Raw genomic sequence first — 12,779 nt, 5'->3', positions numbered from 1 at the left:
CTTTACTCCTGGTCTTTCTCTCCAACATTTCCTTCCTTCCTCCCCTCCCCGTGGTTTTTTTTGGGGGGGTGTCTAGTCCACCTCCTCGTCCAGCTTTGGAAAACCATTTGCACATCTTCCCTCTGTTCTGCAGTGACGCTGAGCGACGTCACACAGAGTCAAAGTCCCAGGGACTCCTTTGTGTAAAGAAGGAGATTTCGGGGGAGTCGTTTTTTCTGAAAGGGGGGGGGGGCGAAAGGCCAACTGAGTTTGGGATCCTCTGATCTGCAGGAGGGAGAGCCTGGCAGCCCTGGCCCCTCCCTGGCAGGACCCTCTCCTCCTCCCTGACTTGGGGTCCCCCCCCTACAGGAGCAGATCAGGGGCCCCCCCAGGCCCCCTCCCCTGCTGCAGCCCTGGGACCCCCACCAGATCCCAGAGAGAACGGAGACTCACCAGATCCCAGGAGGGGAGAGCGAGGCAGCCCTTGCAGGAGAGACACCCAAGCAGGAAAGGACTGGGGGGGGGGGGGCTTGGCTCTGGAGGACCTCCCCCCTTGCTTCCTGTCCTTTCTAGGAAGGCAGCTCGGTTCCCTTTAACCCTTGCAAAGCCAAATCCCCCAGCTCAGCCCTCTCTTGCTTGGCAAAACCTCTGATTCTTATTTTTCTATGGATTCAGGGGGGCAGCTGCCCCCCTGGCTCCCTCAATGCCTTTTGGGGGTGAGGCTCTTGGCTGGACTCTGAGCATCTCCCTCCCTTGGCCAGAAACCGGAGGAAGAGTTTGCAGGGGAAAGGGCTTTGCAGGAGGCCAGGAAGCTCCTCCTGGAATTCAGAAATGGGAGGCTAGAATGGGGTCCCAGGGTCATCCAGTCCAACCCCCCGCCATGCAGGAATCTCCGCGGAAGCCTCCAGGGCAGATGGCCCTCCGATCTCTGCTGAGAAACCTCCCAGGAAGGAGAGTCCCCCACCTCCCAAGGGAGACCTTTCCCCTGCAGAGGCATAGCAAGCTCAGGTGGTACCGGGTGCAGGTTTTTTTGTCACCCCCCCCACACACACACAAATATTGATTGCTCGGGTTCTGCTGGGTTGGCATTCAGCCTGGTGTTCCTGCTGTTAGGGAAGCATCTAGGTGAGAGGCTGCTCAGTCCCCCAGCTGGTCGAGCGGAGCCCGGGGGTCCCGGCGGAAGAAAGGAGGAGTCCAGCCCCCAACTGGAGGAAAAAGCTGTAGACCAAAGTTTATTGCGCAACAGGTTCAAAGAGCAAATTTGAACCCCGAGGATGGGGTGACAAAGACTTTTAAAACTTTCCCACCATATCCCAGAATACAGTTCGTACAGCATCCTTGCTCCATCACTGACATGTCACCAGAGGGGAGGGGTGAGCCTTGGCAAAGATGTCCAGACAAGTCCTTGGTACAAGACTGGCATAAGCAGACATGGCAGGGCAGGACTCAGGTATAAGATTAGCCTAGGCAAAGACCTCTGAAGTCCCAGGACCCAAAGCACAATAGAACTTCCTTTGGGGGTCTGGACCCCTTGGTAAGTCTGGGGGTGGGGTGAGGCTTTCCTTGGCCAACAATCAGCTCAGCACTTGTCACCTCTGGGCACTTCCTGGGGTGGGAGGTGTGTCTACATGTCTTCACGCTTGGGGAGGTGGCAGAGAAAAGAGTCACGTGTGAAGGCGACAGAGCAGCCTGGCCCCCCTCCCCCTCCCCCCTCCTCCTCCGACTGCCCCCTGTGATAGGGATTTTATGGTCTTAGATATATGGTAATGTTCATAAGTGTACCAACCAAGCACATACATAGATCAGCACAGGAAGGCCAACCTGGAACCATTCCAATTCCTAAACTGAGCAAATCTTTTCTCTGCAAGGTCAAAATGGAAAAGCCTCCCCATCTTCTTTTCCTTCACAAATCCTGTCTTAAGGGTGTGTCTGTGTTTGAATAGGGTGTGAGCCTGTGACCTGGCCCAGGAACTAAGTATTTATTATTACAAAAGACTGGCCAGGCTACCCAGGAAATCCAATCAAGTACCGTATTTTTCGCCCTATAGGACGCACTTTCCCCCCTCCAAAAATGAAGGGGAAATCTGGGTGCGTCCTATGGGGCGAATGCAGGCTTTCGCTGAAGCTTGGAGAGTGAGAGGGGTGGGTGCGCACCGACCCCTCTTGCTCTCCAGGCTTCAGGAAGACATCCGCAGGGCTGGCTAGGCTGCGGATAGTAGCCTGCTTCCCGGCGGGTGGGGCGCCCTGAAGCGGAGCGCCCCTCGCGCCGGGCAGACATCGGCCAGCCCCACAAGCTCGGGGGAGAGCAGGGAGGCACAGCGCCGCCATCCTGCTGTTCCTCGACCTGGTTCGGTTTCCCTGACCTGCTTTTGGGGGGGAAATAAAGGAATTCCCCCCCCCCATTATTTCCCCCCCAAAAAACTAGGTGCGTCCTATGGGACGAAAAATACAGTAACCTGCCAGACAGGAGATAAACAAGGACAGGAGAAAAACAACATTCAAATTTCTGTTTTAAGACCGCCTTTTTGTGATGTAGGTGTGATGTATCTGAGGGGTGGTCTTAGGTTACACCCCTTCTGTGATGTATGTATGATGTTTCTGGGGGTGGTCTTGATCTCCAGGGTGGCAATTTCAAAAGTCTTTCTAAGGCCTTGCACGCCATTTTTCTGGGTCCTTCCTCTCTCCTGCAAGTGAGGGGAGCACCCTGTTGCAACAGATCAAGAAAGGCCAAGCCCACAGGCTGCTCTTTTGCTGCAAGTAATCCTGGGTGGTGTCTTTGTTTTTGTTTTTTCCGTTAACACCCCCAGGGCTGGACTGGAGGGGTGACTGCCGACCCCCCCGCCCCTCCTCGTCCCAGGCGCTTCTCGCCAAGGGGACGTTGTCTCTCTGCTGCCGGGAAGCCCAGGGAAGCCCAGCGCTGGTTGCCTCTCCTTGCCCGCAGGTGTCACCCCCCCTCACTTTCTGTGCAGACCCGATCCTATGCTTGGCTGCGCTCGGGAGTCAAAGCCCCCTCCAGGGCTGTCTTTAGCATAGGCGCTACTGGGGTGCAAAGACCTGCCCCATGATTCCCCCAAATTTAGTTAAATTCAGTGCACGGCACCGTTGAGAATTGCTAACGGAGAAATCTGAGGCTCCCTTGGACAAAAAACAAGGACACCGGCCAGGAATAGCAGAGCAAATTGGTCTTGATTGAAGACTGTCGCGACAGGACTCCCACCTGCCACCAGGTGGAACAAGAGAACCCAAACTTTTATTAGCTGCTGCTAATGCCCCCCCAACTACATCACTCATACATCACGGTTACATCATGAAAGGGGAGGTCTCGTGGCAGTAATCTGAGCATCCTGGACCCTGCCCCATGGTTCCCCTTGCCCTCCGCCAAACACCCACTGAGTGTCACAAAAGAGATTTTACATTTCCCTGTTTCCCAGCCAAGTTCATCCCACCCTTTTGTCTTCCTCTGGGTTTGTTCTTTCTGGAATGGCTACCTGTCTGGCACTCAGGTATCAGGATGCCAGGGATTATCGCTCAGGCAGAGGGGCTGCTCAGCTCACAGGTCTAGATGAATTCCTGAAGTTTCCCCACTGAGCCAGTACATAGATGCATTTATCAGTGAATTGTTACATTTGGTATCGTGCAGCAGAGGCCCTTTGAACAGATAGGAAGAAACTGTGATGAAGTGTTTTGTGGGGACAATTCACAAAAGTGATGGTGCTGATTTGGGTGGTGGGCTGCATGTGCATGATGTCTGCTGGAGGGGCAACCCCTCCCCCAACCACCCCCCCTGTCCCTGTCCGAGGGTCCGTCCAGCTCTGGGCTGCTGCTGCTGCTGTTACTCACTTGCAATCATAATTAAAGCTTGCTGCGTGTCCTCTGTTTTTTTCTTTTCAAGGGAGGGTAACAAAATTGCATTTATTCCCTTTGAATGGCGCAGAGCCAGCCAGGCAGGCAGGGGAGAGGGCAAAGCGACAAATCAGCACAGCTCCCCCTTCCCTCGAAGGCTCAGGGTACGCTTGGAATTGCGGGTGCGGGCGGGGGGCACGACGAACGTCAGCCCCCTCAGGATGGCACCCAGGGTGGTCCAACCCCACCGCCCCCACCTTGTTCCCCCTCTGTTCCCAGGGCCTGGGATTATTGTATAGTTTGCATTTGGTTCTCAAGGGGAGAGGGCCAGGGCTGCCAGGGAGGGGGCCCCCGCCAACAGAACGGCTGGGACAGAACCCACCAGGCCATTCCAGCAGTGGAATATGATTATATTGAAACCGTCTTTTGCACAAAGGAGTAACATGACATGGAGCTGAATCCTGTTGAAATATAAAATACATGAACAAATAAATAAATAATGCTTCAGTATCTGGGGAAAGATCACATGCGGAAGGCTTCACGTATTTGGGCTCACGTATTTGATGTATGTATTTGGGGATTTTACCTTCCCATTAATGGAGCAAATTCTGCCCCCACCTTTTGCTGTCATACAACCCCAGATCATCACACTAACTGGGTGCTTCACGGTAGGCGTGATGCAAGTGGGATGTAAATCTTCTCCGATTCTTCTTCTCACATATTTTTCTTTTCTTCTATTATGTTCTTCAAACTCACGAAATGAAAGAAGACAAAAAAACCAACCAACTTGTTAGGAATCACATAACAAGTCAACCTAAGCAAGTTGTGCTTCATTTTTTTAGTTATTTGGCTATAAATTTTGATAGAATACAGGTAATTGCATTCTTGCTGATATTATCTTTCCATTGATACATAATTTTATGCTATTACTCCAAAAGAAGTAGTGTTATTGTCAGGAGCGCATGCCGGAGCCAGGCCCTGGGACCAGTGGGGCTTTGCAGGAGTGGGGCTTTCCTAAGTTTGTTCTGAAGAGGCAAGGAGGCAGGGCTGCACAGGTGAGGCCGATTGGTAACTCACAGCACCTGGTGGCAAGAAAGAGCCGGAAAGGGATATAAGGTCAGCATTTCCCTTTGGCTCTTTGCCACAGCAAAATGTTTCCTTCCTTGGGCTTCTTGACTCCTTGATCCTTGGACCCGTCGCTCTCTCTAGCCAAGAGAAGAGTCTGATGCGGGCCCTGGGACTGGGCTTGTCTTGTGGAGAGGGGGCCATTTCACAGCAGAGTGTCTGGCCAAGAGGTTGGGAAACGCCAAGCCCCAGCTGTGCTAGGAGGGGCTCAGCTGAGGCTCAATCCCTCTGCACCCCATTTCCTTCTCCCTATCCATATTCTCTTTCCCCAGGGGGGCATGCTGGCCTGGAGGCAATGATTGACTCGGGGGCCTCTGGCGTCTTCATGGACATCAGTTTCACTGAGAAGTATCAAGTACCATCAGTGGTGAAAGCCTTGCCCATTTCAGTGGTGGGTCTGGAGGGGACCCCCCTCGCATCAGGACCCATTGCCCGTGAGACCTGTCCACTGGCCAGGTTAGTGGCACCCCTGCACCAGGAACTGTTAACGTTTCAACTAGTCCAGACGCCACATTTCCCTGTGGTCCGACATGACCCCGCCATTTCCTGGGTGCAGCGGATGTTGTGTTTCTCATCGTCTTTCTGCCACGACGTCTGTGCCCAAGCCCCGTGTTGCCGCCGGCACCTGGGAAGCCTCACCTGCCGGCCCTCGGTTCTTCCGCTTTGCAGGGGACTGCCCCAGACTGGGCAGGGTTACCGGATGTCGGCCTAATCCTGGAGCCCTACCAGGATTTGGTGGGCGTGTCTGAGAAAAAGGGGGCTGAGGCTTTGCCACCCCATCGGACTTACGATTGTCCTATTGACTTGCAGCCAGGAGCAGAGATTCCTTTCGGCCGCATTTATGCCTTGTCGGCCCCTGAAGAGCCAGTGTGGTGTAGTGGTTAAGAGCGGCAGTCACATAATCTGGGGAACCGGGTTCGTGTCTCCGCTCCTCCACATGCAGCTGCTGGGTGACCTTGGGCCAGTCACACTTCTGTGAAGTCTCTCAGCCCCACTCACCTCACAGAGTGTTTGTTGTGGGGTAGGAAGGGAAAGGAGAATGTTAGCCGCTTTGAGACTCCTGAAGGGGAGTGAAAGGCGGGATATCAAATCCAAACTCTTCTTCTTCTTGAACTTGGGGCCCTCCGAGAGTACTTTGATGACAACCTGGCCAGGGGGTTCATTCACCCCTCTACTTCCCCTCCCGGCCCCCTCCCCCACCTGCATGTTTTCTGGCTGCCTGCGCATCCCTAGAATGCTTCCCAGGATGCAGCAGCACCGGAGCATGGAGAGGAGGAGGCGGCAGCTGTTGGTTGCGCTCCTAGGCGCCGGAAGCTGAGCTGGGTGGGCTGGAGCCTGCGCACAGGACACGATCCTCTCCGCTCTGCTTGCCAGGAGGGCAGGGGATTTCCCTGCTCTTTGTTGCGTTCGTCTGACTTTAACTCCCCAGTTAAAACCATACGCAGCAGGAGTCACAACTGAATCCTTAGGAAGGCGCTACAATAATTAGGCAAGGGGAAGAGGGCTGATGAAGAGACGGTAGCCTTGGGATGCCGTACAGATCGAGAGACTCGACACACAAGGTCACTCCAACGCCCCCTTTACCCACACGCTCTCCCGTGCAGCAACACGACTCACACGCCTCCACACACACATCAAAACATGCCCGATACAGGAACCCCAGCAGCCTCCTCCCTCCAGCCCACCCTCCTCCGTAACACGCAATCTGATTTTCGCCCCTGCACTTGGGCCAGTCGGCTCCAGGGGCCACATATTCGCTCAGGAAGACACACAGACATTTCCCCTTACTTTTGAGAGGAAACAAGTGTGTCTTATCGAGCGAAAAATACAGTAATTTTCCCTTTCAAACAGGATACGTGAACCTCTAAGAGAACTCAAAACCCACATAAGGAAAATGTTTAATAATTTGTCAACTGTGTCCAAATTAACAAAGGTTTTGTCCCTTAGATTAGATAAATTTATTGTCATTGTCCGTATATACACAGTATACACAACAACGAAAATCAAACACCCAAGACCGGATTCACATACACATTTGCACGTATCTCCAACACTCTCATCCTATTCAGACATAATCTATTAAAACATACATAATCCAGAATATAACACAACCTATTAGAAGCATAGCATAACCTAAAACCTATCTCATTCCTTACTACTCACTGCTTGCTATTTCTTACAACTGGCCCTGAGATCATTATTTAGTGCAATCAGAGCTCTTGGATAGAAACTATTCAGAAGGCGTGTGGTTTGTGTTTTCATTGTCCTGTATCTTCTGCCCGAAGGCAACAGTTCAAAGAGGTTGTGAGCAGGATGGGTGGGATCTCTCAGGATATTGTGTGACTTCTTCAAGCTGCGAGACGTGAAGATCTCATCCAGGGTTGGTAGTTGGAGCCCAATAACATTCTGGGCAATTTTAATTATTCTCTGTAAAGCTTTTTTATCCATTCCAGAGCTGCTCCCATACCACGATAATATACTATAGGTTAAGACACTCTCAATGGTACTATGATAATAGGACAGAAGTAGGTGCTGAGATAGATTCAATCCTCTGAGCATTCTCAGGAAATACAACCTCCCCTGCACCTTCCTCACAACCATATTAATATTTGCAGTCCATGAGAGGTCCTCAGAGATGTAAGTGCCCAGGTATTTAAAACTACCAACCCTCTCCACCTCCTCGCCATTTATGTGCAATGGTAAAAATACACTTTTCTTTCTCCTAAAATCAATTATGAGTTCTTTGGTTTTTTTGGTGTTAAGCATAAGATTATTTTCTTTACACCATTGAATTAACCCCTGTACTTCTTTCCTATAAGCAGCCTCATCATTCTCACTAATGAGCCCCACCACTGTTGTATCATCCGCAATTTTGATGATTGTGTTGGACTTATACAGTGGGGTGCAGTCAAATGTGTACAGGGAATAGAGAAAGGGGCTTAACACACACCCCTGAGGGGCTCCTGTGCTTAATACTAGAGTAGAAGAATAGTAAGGTCCCATTCTCACTGTCTGCGGCCTATCGGTCAGGAAATTCCTTACCCACAAACAGATCTTCTGATGTATACCCAAATTGGTCATTTTAAGGAATAACCTGTCTGGTAGAATTGTATTAAAGGCAGAACTGTAGTCCACAAACAACAGCCTTGCGTAAGTTCCCTGTCGTTCTAGATGACTCAGTACAGTATGGACAGCGATGGAAATAGCATCATCAGTAGATCTATTTCTTCTGTATGCAAACTGGAACGGGTCTAGAGTGGATGGAAGACCAGCCTTAATATAATCTAGCACCAATCTCTCAAAGCATTTCATAACGACAGATGTTAGGGCTATTGGTCTATAGTCATTGAGAGATACCACCACTGACTGTTTAGGGACTGGCACTATAATTGATGTCTTCAGGCAGGTAGGGACAGAACCCTGCAACAGGGATAGATTAAAAATGTCCGTAAATACACCAGCTAATTCTGCAGCACAGTCCCTAATAACTCGTCCCATAATTCCATCCGGTCCAGCTGCCTTCCTAATATTAATGCTCCGAAAAGCACGTTGTACGTCGGAGGTCTGTAATAAAAGTGGTTGTTTATCAGTAATAGTTCCTGATGATGTGCTGGTAGCCAATGCTGTAGTGACGGTGGTTCCAGTTCCCACCTCAAAACGACTGAAGAATTGATTCAGCTGATCAGCCAGGTGCGCACTGCTGTTAGCCAGTTCGTTTTTAATATTTTGCCCTGTAATTTGTCGCAGGCCTTGCCATACATGACGAGGGTCGGAGCTCTCAAAATGCTTTTCGATCCTCCGGCAGTACATGGCTTTGGCATCCCTAATGCCCTTTTTCAGTTTGGCTCTAGCTTCTCTGTACTGTTGCGCATCGCCAGAGTGAAAAGCAGCATTCCTTGCCTTTAACAGAAGATACACATCCCTGTTTAGCCAGGGCTTGTTGTTAGGAAACACCCGTATTTGTTTGGTGGTAGTAACGACATCAATGCAGCTTTTGACATAGAACAGTACTATTGAAGCGTATGTGTCCACATTATTCTCCACAAAAAGTGACCATTCAGTGTTCCGAAAGCAATCTTGAAGTTGCTCGGGTGCACCTGCTGGCCACACTCGTATCTCTCTAGTTGATGGTCTAATTCTGCGTACGAGAGGTCTATATGATGGTATCATAAGTAAGGATATGTGGTCTGACTGTCCCAAATTGGGCAAGGGCTTGGTCTTGTATCCATGCATGATGTTGCTATATACTCGGTCTAGGGTATTTCCCCCCCTAGTGGGACAATCAACATACTGGTGGAACTTAGGAAGCACAGTCCTTAAATCGGCTCGATTGAAATCACCAGCAACCACAAATGCTCCATCCGGGTGGGCCCGCTGCTGTTTGCTAATAGCAGTTAGCAGGTGACCCATAGCTGACCCCTTCATTTCTACCACAGCCAAACTAAGTGAAGGAAATTAGACTGAGCAGAAAATAACAGTAGTAATTATATGTAAAGGTGATGATATTTAAATGAATAAAATGCTGAACTCTAAGGTTTTTTTTAATCGTTTACAGCTTCCCTTATGATATTCTCCCCTCTTTGGCTTTTTACCCCTTCAGGTGTTAAACAGGGTTGTGTTATTGCCCCAGCTCTATTCATTATTTTCATTCCCATGATCCTACATGTTGACGAAGGGAAACTCACCACCGCAGTAGAAATCATATATCCAACAGAAGGAAAGCTCTTCAATCTGAGCAGGCTGAAAGCAAAGAGTAAGGTTACCGTAACTTCCGTCCTAGAGCTTCAGGATGCTGATGACAACGCAGTGTGTGCACGCTCAGAGGACGACCTCCAGACCATCCTAAATATCTTCACAGAAGCTTATGAGAAGCTTGGCCTATCACTCAACATCCAAACAAACAAAGTGCTGCACCAGGTACAAAATAACCCCTCTGCAGTGCCACAAATCCAACTCAATGGTGTAACAGTGGAAAATGTCTATCACCTTTACCTGGGCAGTTATCTTTCCACAAGGGCCAACGTTGATGCCGACATCCAGCATCACCTGAACTCAGTGGCGTAGCGTGGGTTGTCAGCACCCGGGGCAAGGCAAGTAATTTGCGCCCCCTAACCCGTGGATTTTAGCACTCGAGTCTCTTCCACTAGATTGGTGCACACCCCCCCCCCGATATTGAGCCCGGTGCGGCCGGCCCCCCTGCACCCCCCACGCTACGCCACTGCCTGAGCTCTGGGAGTGTGGCTTTCTCCCAATTGAAGTGCAGAGTAAGGACCGGGAGATTGGCAGGGAAACCAAAATGTTTGTTTGCAAATGGCCTTAAGAGGTGTGACATGCAAGTGCCTTTCTGTTTTACTAAAACCCACACACCTGGGAGGGGAATAGCAGGTTATTATTTAGTGAATATCTATATATCATACAGGACCAAAGGGGGTGGGAAATATGTCTCTGTGTGAACTGTAGTTAAATGTGGAGAAAATATTGTGGTTCCTACGGAACCTAAGTAAAATTATCTCCAAAGGGGGGAGCTGTTACAGAAATGATCGGGGGGGGGCACATCTTTAAATTGTTAAATGTTACAAATATTATGCCTGAATGAATCCTTTTGCCTTGACAGCTCAGGGAAGATATCTAACTTTACAAATCATATCAAATCAACTCCTTTGCCAGTTTCCTCCATTCCAATGCTATTTTGCCCTTGGAAAAGGGACTCCAGGAAGTGCTCAGGGGTGACAATTGCTGGGCTGATTATTGGAAAGCCTAAGGGACGCGGATGGCACTGTGGGTTAAACTACAGAACCTAGGACTTGCCGATCAAAAGGTTGGCGGTTCGAATCCCCGCAATGACGGGGTGAGCTCCCGTTGCTCGGTCCCTGCTCCTGCCCACCCAGCAGTTCAAAAGCACGTCAAAGTGCAAGTAGATAAATAGGAGAAGAGTCGGTGGAAGAAGACTGGAAGAAATTTAAAGACTATTTACAGAGATATTGCAAAATTAATGAATGCTAGAATGATGTTGGACTGAAATGAAGTGGTTTCTAGCTGTGATGGTACAAAAGAATAGGAAAAAATGGTTTTTTATTAGTAAAATTTAATGTTATAATAATTTAAGATTAAAGATCAGGGTAAAATAAAGAGGGAAAGAAACTGCTGAACTAATAAATAGAACTGGAATACAAAAAAGGGAGGTATGAGGAGGTCCAGGAAACAAGTAAATGAAAAATAAGTGATGAAAAGATTGATTGTTTTTAACTCTTTTTGTTTGTATTTTTTTCCTTTTTTTATTATGTAATATTGTAAAAATCCTAATAAAAAATTTTATATATATATATATATATATATATATATATATATATATATATAAAGATAAATAGGTACCGCTCCAGCGGGAAGGTAAACGGTGTTTCCGTGCGCTGCTCTGGTTCGCCAGAAGTGGCTTAGTCATGCTGGCCACGTGACCCAGAAGCTGAACGCCGGCTCCCTCGGCCAAGAAAGCGAGATGAGCGCCGCAACCCCAGAGTCGGCCACGACTGGACCTAATGGTCAGGGGTCCCTTTACTTTTAAGATATAGAAAGTGAATGTACATAAAAAACAGATGGAAAAGGTTACAAAAGGAAAAAGAAAAGAAAAAGCAGACAGAAGATAGGGAAGGAAGAGAAGAGAGAAGAAAAGGGGAAAAGAAGCAATATAGAAAGAAAGAACTTCCGATTTTCCATCTGCCGGTTACATTCAAAAGTTATGAAAAACGTCTTCTTTTAAGAGAAGGAAATCTACCTTTTCAATAGCTAAAGGAGAAGCCTCAAGAAACTAGGGAAAGACACTCCTGGCGTTTCCTGCACTTCCGATCCATTTTCTAGGGGAGTTCCTAAAACTCCTCAGGGACTCCTGAGGTAAAAAGGGATGATTTCCAGCTGAAGCTCTTGAGAGCTGCCCTTGCCAACACCAAGTCTTCTTTTCGGAAGCAGCTTGGGGGCCTTTTATTCTGATCAAGTGGAGAGGGAGAAATCCCTCTGCCTCCTCCTGCCTCCCAGGGCAATGGGGAGGAGCTCCTTGGGAGGGAAAGATGGGAGTCAAGAAAGCCAGAGCTTGCTTGGGCCGAGGCCCCTGAGAGGCCTTGGGGAGAGCGGCCGGGAGGCAGCGCTCTGAGGGAGCCATTTTGAGCCGGGGAGGAAAAGGGCGGGAAAAGGCCTCAGCCGGAGGGCGGCTGCCATGTCTGGGCCCGGCTGGCTCCATCCCCGTCTCTTCTGAGGAGAAAAAGGTCTCCGCTCCTCACAGAAGAAAGGACAGCCAGGCCCTGAGGGCCGGAGGGAGCTTGGATGCGGCCCTCAGCTCCGGAAGGGAATGGGGCCCTTTCTGGGTCCAGCTCTCCTTTGTCAACTACAAATTGCTGCTGTTTTATGTGTTGAATATATGCGAGATGGTAATTGATGGACCTAATAAGTATCTCAGGGATGTGGGTGGCGCTGTGGGTTGAACCACAGGGCCTAGGACTTGCCAATCAGAAGGTCGGCAGTTCGAATCCCCACAATGACGGGGTGAGCTCCCGTTGCACGGTCCCTGCTCCTGCCAACCCAGCAGTTCGAAAGCACGTCAAAGTGCAAGTAGTTAAGTAGGTCCCGCTCCGGCAGGAAGGTAAATGGCGTTTCCGTGCGCTGCTCTGGTTCGCCAGAAACGGCTTAGTCCTGCTGGCCACGGCTCCCTTGGCCAGTAAAGCGAGATGAGCGTCGCAACCCCAGAGTCAGTCACGATTGGACCTAATGGTCAGGGGTCCCTTTACCTTTACCTATATAACATACAGGACCAAAGGGGGGTGGGAAATAAGACATATTTCCCACCC

The 12,779-nt window shown here is 49.7% G+C and overlaps 2 protein-coding genes and 1 long non-coding RNA gene across 4 annotated transcripts in view; 1 reads left to right on the top strand and 2 right to left on the bottom strand.

The window, feature by feature from the left end:
• Positions 1-508, bottom strand: part of LOC309341041 (uncharacterized protein) — an 89,423-nt gene extending 88,915 nt beyond the window's left edge. For both annotated transcript variants that reach the window (XM_081860462.1, XM_081860463.1), the window contains exon 1: positions 433-508. The gene's annotated coding sequence lies outside the window, so the exon portion shown is untranslated. The remainder of the gene's footprint in view (positions 1-432) is intronic.
• The window catches only part of LOC309341416, a 29,347-nt gene extending 18,211 nt beyond the window's left edge, over positions 1-11,136 (top strand). The window contains exon 2 of the long non-coding RNA XR_014156318.1: positions 11,027-11,136. This is a non-coding gene — a long non-coding RNA (uncharacterized lncRNA). The remainder of the gene's footprint in view (positions 1-11,026) is intronic.
• Positions 1-12,779, bottom strand: part of LOC309340966 (uncharacterized protein) — a 156,316-nt gene that overhangs the window by 11,089 nt on the left and 132,448 nt on the right. The gene's annotated exons all lie outside the window — the stretch shown is intronic.

This window comes from Podarcis erhardii (assembly GCF_964252035.2).
Source record: "Podarcis erhardii genome assembly, chromosome: 4".
NCBI classification, from domain to species: domain Eukaryota; kingdom Metazoa; phylum Chordata; class Lepidosauria; order Squamata; family Lacertidae; genus Podarcis; species Podarcis erhardii.
Note: the sequence above shows the minus strand (reverse complement) of the source record. Positions and strands in the feature narration are given on the sequence as shown.